General features: G+C 38.6%; 1 pseudogene; it reads right to left on the reverse strand.

Annotated features, from left to right (window-relative positions):
* Positions 1 to 794: 794 nt before the first annotated feature.
* On the reverse strand, positions 795 to 2,024 carry LOC149229101 (uncharacterized; annotated as a pseudogene).
* Positions 2,025 to 10,362: the final 8,338 nt, after the last annotated feature.

Below are 10,362 nucleotides of genomic sequence, written 5' to 3' on the forward strand. Positions count from 1 at the left end.
CTTCACCAATACCTTGAGGAATTTTCTTATCTGCACTCACCTGTTGAGGGCTTCTTGGAGATTAAATCACCTCCAACCCCAACCCTTGGGAATTTTCCTGAGACCACCTAACATGGTTCCAAAACCTTTCAGTAATCCAAAGCTCAATCGAGAAAAGAATCCCATCACACCATGACTATGAAGGAAATGGAAAGGCAAGGCTAAAATCACTATCAATCTCGAAAAAACCCATGCCAATGACAACACATGAACCAAATGAACAAATGCATGTACCATGCATTCACAAATAAACTAGGAAATCACACATGCAACCTGTTGCCTGCAAAATCCTCCTGTTGAAGCTGCTTGATCCAACCTTCCTTTCTTGTCCTTTGCTTTCCTTATCCTTCCTTTTCTTTCCTTTCTCCAATGCTAGAGTGATCCAAAAATTCTCTGTGTGTGTAAGAGTATGAGAGAATAGAGAGAGAGCTCTAAAAATGAACTGGAAAAATATATGAACTGATCCTTAAAAGCCTTTTATTATTGAGGCCTCTATTTTCTTCATTTTCCTCTATTTTCCTCCTCATACAAATCTATGACCCTTCATCTCCCTTTTCTTCTATTTTCCTTTATTGTCATAAATAAATGCAAATTAATGCTTCTTTTCCTTTTCCAATTTCCTTGGCCATTATAAACGAAAAGTGACACCCACTAGGATGTTTTGCCAAACATTTATCTTGGAATACATGTCCCATGACCTTGGTCTTATTTTGCCTTTATTATCATTTATTACATGAACTTTTAACCCAGGGATGTTACACAATTTCCAAGTGTTGTTCATTTCTCAGCTTGAAATCTTTACCCTCCACTTGCAACTCACGCAACTACTCTTTCCACCACTTCAAAACTTTAAACATTTGCAATTCTCTCAAATCGCTATGAGGATCTTTAGTGCTTAGTATTCGAAGATTAGTTGCCCGCGCCAACCCCCTCACGCTCTTAAGACTGCAACATCCAAAAACCCAAAAATGCACGAAATATATCAATGTTTGAATACATGACAAGTCTTCCAATGATTCACACTTTCTCATAATTTTTCTAGATAAAAAAACCTATTATTTTCTTGAATGCATCACACCATTCAAGTCTATAAATATTAGTGTGGTGGGAAACGTTTAAACCTTCACTATTTCTAAAGAATCGCTAATGTCCAACTGACGAAAATTGAGGCAAACACCTTCAACAAACGACAATTCCTTTATTCTTGTGATGTGTATGTATAACTATTTGAGTCAAAGAAGCATGCACTTGTGAATATAAGAGTCTAATATTCTACACTCACTCTGATGTGCTAATGCATATTTTCCCTCAACATTTTCCACCCTTCCAAATGGCACTTCATGTAGTGGACATTTACTTACGTTTAAAATTTTAGGACCCTTTAACTCTCTTACACTTACTGGTAAATACTCTATTCTTCCACAATCTATTTTGAGGTCTGTCAATTGTTTGAACTCTACAATTGAGTCTAGTAAACATTTCCAAATGCCGCCAAAGAGTGTCAAGTGCTTTAATCTATTTAGCTTACCAAGTGAAGGAGGCAACATTTCCATAGAGGATTCCTGAAAGGATACTCTCAAAATTTCCAAGTTACTTAGGTTTCCAATATCACTTGGAAATTCTTTAAGGTTTGTATTTCATAAGAAAAGTTTTCCTAGGGACCATTGATCTATGACCTGAGGAGGAAATACTTACATTTTTTAACAATCTAAAATGTCTAAGCTTTTGAGCATTCTGATATTTCCTAGAGATTTTGTACCGAGGGTCAAATGGGAGCAACCCTTCCAGTAGATATGTTTAATTCCAATTAAACTCCCGAAAGAATGTGACACCGTTTCCAAACGGGAGCACCCATACAAGCTAAGACACTGGAGGTTTGTAAGATTCCTAAAAGAGTTTGACAATGTTTCCAAATTGCAGCTACCAGTCAAGTTAAGATGTTGGAGGTTTGAAAGATTACCAAACACATTTGGTAGTAACTTCATGCTTGAATGCGTTCTCAAATGTTTCAGGGAGTAGAGACGAAAAAATTCTTCTGGAAATTCTTTGATAGCGTTCAATCTTTTCCAAATGCTTCAACTTCCGAATAAAATTTAGCAACTGTAAATGGGATACATCAATATTCAACTCCCTCAATTACATAGGTGCCTACAGTGAATTGTCATGTTAAATTAAAAAACCTCTACTTCCTATGAAAGGAGAAAAATACACACAAACTTTTAATTATTGAAAGGAACCATATGACAACACAAAAACTTTTAATCACTGAAAAGAACTAGAAAGCATCAAAACAATTACCTCACTTCCACCCTCCCACAATGTTTCCAATTGGATCTCACAACCAAGTATTTCTAAAAATCTCAAATTCTTTATGGTAATACTGGAAGGCAGAGAAAACTACCAAGACGACCGATTAGAAGAAACAAATTCTGAGCACACAAGATGTGAGGAAGAAGCAATTTTTGAAACAATTTTCGAGAACCCATGTGAGAAAGAAGCAATTTCCACAACTTGTTTTGATATCCGTTTGAAGGAAGAGAAATACCCACAGAACCATAAAGGATTTGAAAATTTCAAGTGGTTAGATATTCTTTCACGCCATTCACCTCAACAACTGCAAGCCATGCATATGAACAAAAGGATTGCCGATATCTAGATGATTTTCCAAATAAATTCCTGATGTTTTAAGTTAATTCCGCGTACCTAAATTGATTAGTGAAAACTATTAGAAACATGAGATGACCTTAGTAAAAAATCATGTATAATATTTGTTTTGCAAATATTATAATCTCTCATTTTTTTTATCGATTTTTCCATGTACACCCATCCAGTTTGACACAGTGACAACTGCTTGGTTTTTTCTTGATGGATGGTATGGATATGCAGTGGCCTAATTCCCTAGATTTGGCAGAATTGATGTAGGTCACTGTGGAAACTGAAACAAAATACATGCGTGGACAACATGGAAATTTTCCATAGGGTGGCAATTTTTCATAATTTTCAGATGCCGGGGGAAAAATATGTTGTTGACAGAACATGATGATTTACAAGGTGGACATCAATATGTCAGTCTCAATGCATATATTTCTGTAAGTCAGAGCCAGAAATGAAAAGCTATCAAGGCATTAGAGGAAATAAAGAAGTTGGTTTTTGATAGAGATATCTTCCTGGGACAAGATTTTGGGCCTTCAACAGAGGGCTCTAGTTGGTCGTTGGGAATCTGCTACCATGGAAGGTGGTAAAATGTAGGATTGGGTCGAATCCAAATGGGCACCTATATTAAATTGTAGGTCAAAGGAAGTATGCTTCTCAATAAATGGTTTTGTTTTCAATTTATTCAACATGAGGATGCTCTGAATATTATGAACATGCCATGGGTTAGCGAGTGGAGTTTATCAAGTTTGCAGTAGTGGTATGCGATATTTAACCCTCTATATGAGATCTCTTTGGGGAGGTTGATATGGGTTAAGCTATCGAGTCTTCCTTTGGAGTTGTGGATTCTGAAGGACATGGTTCTAATCAACAACTTGATTGGTAAACTTATCTTTCTGGATGATGGTTGTTTGGGTGGGATTGATAAGTGCTTTGCCTTGATATTAGTGGAGATGAATTTATCGGGGGGTCTTCCTACAAAACTGGACCTTATTTGGGGAATGCCTTTTCGACAACGGGTCAATCATTGGGCTATTCCTTTTGGGTGCTTGGTGTGTCAATAGATACGCTACCTGTATGCTCGCTTTGGGGGTCATGCATCCAAGAAAGGGATACAATATGTACGACATTCTCAACATGGAGTTTCTACCACTTCGGTTGAGGTGGTGACGGATATATCCAGTCTTGATTTACCACATTCCTCCCCAGGTACTGATCATATTTATTTATCTTCTTTTCCCACTTCCATTGTCTCTTATTGTGAATAAAAAAATATACATGATGCTGCTCTTTTGATATCCACTAAGAAATTATCTATGGTTCAATTCCCCCCTATATAAATCTAGTGATTAGGTAAGATTCTCTGGGAATTTCTCCTATTTTCAATACCTTTCCTTATAAGGTGGATTATCATTCCAATTTAGACCTTGTGGCTCCCATGGGATCTGAGGGAGATTGTGAACATAATTTTCTTCTGAAGTCTGAAGCAATTTCTCAGAGTCTCCAATATCTTGAGATATGTTTTGGCACCTTCACTAGTTTACCCTCCTTGACAAACTCGGTGAGTAGTGACCTTGATATTCTTAGACACTACCCTTCTCTAGATATAGTGCCACTAACTATCCATTCAAAGGGGGTCTCTCCAGACTCTGTCTCCATGAGCCCAAACTAGAGGAAGAATGTTACCTTTCGTAAGAAGAGGTGGGGTAAAATTAAGGAGGCTCCTTCAGGGGGTCTTAGTTCTCATGGACATAAAATTTCTTTCCTAGAATATTTGGATCCACTAGATGGATCCTCCCTTGAAAACTTTAATTTGCGAGCCCTTCGAGAATTTATGCCCACTGACAGGTTTCCTACATGAATATAATGTCCTTAAATATTCGGGGTTTGGAGAATGCCCCTAAATGGAATTCCCTAAAGGATTTGGTTTCGACCCATAGACCATCGATCATTTTGATCTAGGAGACTATGGTTATTGGGACAAAGGCTCGATCGTATTTACTTGAAATGTGTCCAGAATGGAAAATTGTGTCAACTGACACTCTCGGCCTCTCGGGGGGGTATGGTCGTTATGTGGGATCCTCATATTGCTGAATTTCTGGCATTTAAACTTTTTGCAGGCATCTTATTAACTAGTTTTTTTATGGGTTCAAAGATCAAATTCTACATCTTGAATGTTTTTTATCCTTATAATTCTAGAAGGGATTTCTGGAACATAATGGATGATTGTGGATTGTTGAATATTGGGTCCTTAATTGCAGTTGGGGATTTAAATTTCACTGTCTCTGCAAAGGAGGTTTAAGGGTCTCACAATAAATTGGGACGAATGGGGACATATTTCAAGAAGTTGATTGAGGAAAATAACATGGTGGATATACTCTCAATCCTTATGCAACGAACTTGGTGGAATGGGCATTCTAGTTTGAAAGGTATTGCAAAACAATTGGACAGATTTTTGGTCCATGAAAATTTGGTGGAGTAGTTTGGGTTGATGGGTTGATGGGTCACCCTTGCAATGTTGTTTGATCATTCTCCAATCTTCTTAAAATGGAGGGGTGACTGTATATGGAAGGGACTGCCATTAAAATTTATTCATTCTTGGTTAATCGATGGTGATTTTGTGTAACTCGTTAGAGAATAATGGACTAGTATGGAATTTCCTAAACATATTTCCAAGATGGAGATTGTGTGCTTAAAATTAAAGGCTTTAAAGAAAGTGGCCCGAAGATGGGAAAGAGATAAGAAGCAAAAACTTAGGAAGGAACTTTCTAATATTGACCTCGCTTTGTTGTCGATTTCTGATCCACGATATCCTAGATACTTCTTGACTGAACTACACTTAAAGATGATGGCCTTGAAGGTTTGAAATATATATATTTTACAATTACAAGAAGAGGAATGGAGACTTAAGAGTCACATCATTTGAATTACAGGTGGTGATAACAACCCTACTTTTTTTTCCATAATTTTGCTTCTCAATGTAGGAGTAAAAATACTATATGGGAACTAAAGGATGGTGTTGGTAAACATATTTACAATCTACAGGACCTCCACATGGAGGCTATTTGATATTTTGGGGGACTATTTAATGCTTTAGAAGGGGTGGAAATTGATAAAAAGTTGGAGGTCATTCGGTCTTACGCACAGATCTTTACTGATGATGATGATGATAAATACCCTAGACCAGATGAGTCGACAATGGAAATATTTTTACACTTTATGGACATTATGGGACCCGATCTAATTCAAATAGCTAAAGAATCAAGGACACTCCGTAAAATATTTGGTGCTTTAAATTCTACATTTATTGCACTCATTCATAAGGTTTCCAAGGTCACTCCCTTCCAGGATTATCAACCTATTTCCTGGTGGAATATTGCTTATAAATTGGTGTCAAATATTATTTCCATTTGATTGAAAGATACGTTATTAAATTATATCACCCCTGAACAATTTGGTTTTCTAAAACATCGCTAGATACAGGGTGTTGTGGCCATTGCTCAAGAATTCTTACATTCCATAAAAATAAAAAAGAAGGAGGCCTTCTTATTAAAACTGGATTTACATAAGGCATATGATAGAGTTGCTTGGGATTTTCTTTGGATGGTTTTGCAGAAGATTGGGCTCTCAGTGGGGGTTGTTGATTGGATTATGGCATGCATCACTTATGTTCATTGTCTTGTCCTGTTTAACAGGGTGCCTTCAAATTTATTTAAGGCATTGCAGGGGCTGCGACATGGTGATCTTTATCCCCTCTTCTTTTCCTTTTGGTGATTGATGGGTTAAGTAGGTGGATTCATGAGGCTAAAATTGGGGGTGTATTTGTGGCTATAAATCTTACAAAATAGTCCTCTATTACACATCTTATGTTCATGGAAGATGTCCTACTCTTTGGGAAGGTATCCATGGTTGAGTGGTTGCACCTACATAAGATTTTCTCTCTCTTTTAGCGATGCTACTGGGCTATATATGAATTAAGGAAAATTCATTATTCATTCAAGAATCCTATGATCTAGAAACTGTCTCAGAGATTACTGATATTTTTTTTGTTGAATTAGTTCAATAGGACAATGGTTTCAAATACCTTGGCTTCTATCTTACCGAACATATATGGAATTCTTTAGGTTTTAACCCCATATAGAAATTACCTGCATACGAATTCTAAAACACATAAAATAAACAATGGGCGAGCATAACACATAAAACACATATACAAAGAGATTTTCCCCTGGATCCCAAAACCGAGACTACTAGCTTGATTTTTCAATATGTTCCTTTCAATGTTACAGTACATATTTATACATGCCGAAGCATCCGATACCATGGACTGAAAACCATCGCGTCCAAAACACATGTGCGAAAATCATGCACAAAACCACACGTGGGTCTGCCCAACCTAACATAGGGTCCAAAACCAAAATTTTCTGGGACGCTGCCCCGGACCCCATAAAGTGGGGTTACAGGTACACCTCAAACCCCATGTGATCCCCCCTGCTATACAATAGGTAAACAAAGGGGGGCTCCGCCCCCCTCTAACCCCTCGGTTAACTACGTGGGCTAGTCATGAAAAGAATATAACACAACCGAACATTCTCCCACTTCTTGTTTTCTTTCCACAGGGGGCCATAAGAGAGCTTAGTCATTTTTCCAGCCCTACAATGCCCATTGTTTCTCTACACCAAGAGAACTTCTCAGAGCTCACAGATTTTTTCAATGCATCTGCAGTATTCTTCAAAGTGTCCACCTTTACCAGCAACACCTTTTTGTCTTCTATCATATCCCTCACAAAGTGATACTAAACATCAATGTGCTTTGTCTTTGAATGATATGCAGGGTTCTTTACAAAGAAAATTGCACTTTGGCTGTCACAATCTATCCTTATAGCTTCCTGTACTAACCCCATACTTGAACACAATCTCTGCAACCAAACTGCTTCCTTGCTTGCATGAGTGGCTGCCATGTATTCTTCCTCTGTATTTGATAGTGCCACTACAGATTGTTTCTTACTCATCCAACTGGCTGCACCTCCAAATAGGTTAAACACATACCCACTTGTAGATCTTCTCTGATCCAGGTCTCCAGCCCAGTTTACATCAACAAAGCTATGAATATCCAACACTCTGTCCAATCCTGGTCTTCCTTGGTAGCACAAACCATAATCACTAGTGCCACGCAAATACCTGAAAACCCGCTTCATTGCTGTCCGGTGCTCGTTCCTTGGTTTTGACATAAACCTGCTCAATACTCCCACTGCATGTGCAATGTCTGGTCTAGTACAGACCATTGCATACATCAGGCTACCGACTGCACTTGCATATGGAACATGGGACATGTCCTCTTCCTCTTCTTGTGACTTGGGACACTGTTCAACAGATAACCTCACACCTACAGGAATAGTAACCTTCACCGGTTTACTATCCTACATATTAAACCTTTGCAATATTGTCTCGACATACTTCCTCTGGTTTAACCAGAGCTTCCTCTTTGTACGATCTCTTTTAATTTCCATGCCCAAAACATAGTTTGCAGCACCAAGATCTTTCATGTCGAATTTGGAGGACAAATGGGTCTTCAAATCCTAGATAATTTCTTTGTCATTTCCAACCAGCAACATATCATCCACATACAAGACCAGATAAATAACACGGTCACCAATTAATTTAAAATACACATAGTGATATGCTTTGCTTCTGGTGAAGCCAAGTCCCTGTATAAATGTATCAAATTTCTGATACCACATCCTTGGTGACTGTTTTAACCCATACAGAGACTTCTTTAACTTGCATACCAGTTCTTTCTTACCCTTCACCGCAAAACCTTCAGGTTGCTTCATGTAGATCTCCTCTTCCAGATCCCCGTGAAGAAATGTTGTCTTCACATCCATCTGTTCTACTTCATAATTAAAAGCAGTAGCAACAGATAAAAGTAATCTAATAGAAGTTACTTTGGCAACGGGAGAAAAAATATCACCAAAATCAATTCCCGACACTTGGGAATAACCTTTTGCTACCAACCGAGCTTTGTATTTCTCCACTTTTCCTTCTGCATTTGTCTTCTTCTTGAACACCCATTTGCTGCCAATGGGTTTCCTTCCAACCGACAACTCCACCAGATCCCAAGCCTCATTTTTGTGCAAAGATAACATTTCATTAACCATGGCCTCTTTCCAGAGTTTTCCATCCTCTGAATCCACTGCTTCCTTCACAGTTCTGGGATCATCATCAGTAACAGACAAAGAAAAATTTGAACAGAAAGCAGATGGACTATACCTTTCTGGCTTCCTTCTTTCTCGAATTTATCTTCTCACAGCGGGAGTTTGTGGCTCTTCATCTTCTGATTCCTCCTCAGTTGTAGAGTCTGATTCTTCCTCATTTAGCTCAAACTCTATCTTCTCAGGTTCCTTTGGTTGGACTTCATGTTTAATAACATCTTTCACCTCTCTGAACACCACATCTTGGCTGTACGCAACCTTCCTTGTTACTGGGTTCCAAAGCTTATAACCCTTTAAACCATCCTTATACCCAATAAAGATGCACCTTTAAAATTTACTATCCAACTTGGTTTGTTTCTCCTTTGGAACATGTACATATGCATCACATCCAAATACCCTCAGATGTGAAAGAGAGGGTTTCTTACCAGTCCATACCTCTTGTGGAGTCCTATCCTCCAATGCTGATGAAGGTGACCTGTTGACCAGGTAACATGTAGTATCCACCGCCTCTGCCCAGAATTCCTGTCCTAACCCAACACCACTGAGCATGCTTCTTGCCCTTTCCATCAACGTCTTGTTCATTCTTTCTACAAATCCATTCTGCTGAGGTGTATATGGAGTAGTCTTCTGCCGTGCTATACCACACTTCTTACAGATTTCTTCAAATTCCTTGCTGCAAAACTCTCCACCATTATCTGTCTTCAGCACCTTTATCTTCTTCTCTGTCTGATTTTCCACGAGAGCCTTAAATTCTTTAAACCTGTCAAAGACTTCAGAGTTCTTCTTAAGGAAATATATCCATGTATTCCTTGAGAAGTCATCTGTAAATGATACATAGTACATAGACTTACCCAGTGATGGAACCTTCATAGGTCCAAACATATCACTGTGCACAAACTCTAATATCTGTTTCGCCCTCTTACTACCAGAGGGGAAACTCACCCGATTCTGCTTCCCATATACACAATTTTCACAGAAATCAAAATCCAGAGAGCCATTACTCATACCTTCTACCATACCTTTACCATGAAGTATTTGAAGGCCCTTCTCTCCAATATGTCCAAGCCTTTGATGCCACAACGTAGTCTTCTCTCCAGAGACCACTAGATTTTCTGCTCCACTTTCAGGAACCACAGAACTGTTGCACCCATCAATAACAGTGCTACCTTGCAGCTTGTACAGAGTTCCAATTCGAACTCCCTGCATCAATACCAGTGCTCCCCGAACCATCTTGCAGGTATCCTTCTCGAACACTGTTTTTATACCTGCATCATCTAGCTTGCTTACAGAAATCAGATTTCTGGCCAATGCAGGAATATGCAGAACACTCGGAAGTGTTCTAACCCTTCCACCTTGCAATTTCAACTTTACTTTTCCGCGACCAACGATTCTAGCCTTCTTATCATCCCCAGGAAGACATCACCACCATCATATTTCTCATACTCACAGAACCACTCTTT

The sequence above is a fragment of the Pinus tabuliformis genome, chromosome J, assembly GCF_031772625.1.
Source record: "Pinus tabuliformis cultivar Carrire ecotype Pingquan chromosome J, CPIR1, whole genome shotgun sequence".
In the NCBI taxonomy this organism is placed as follows: domain Eukaryota; kingdom Viridiplantae; phylum Streptophyta; class Pinopsida; order Pinales; family Pinaceae; genus Pinus; species Pinus tabuliformis.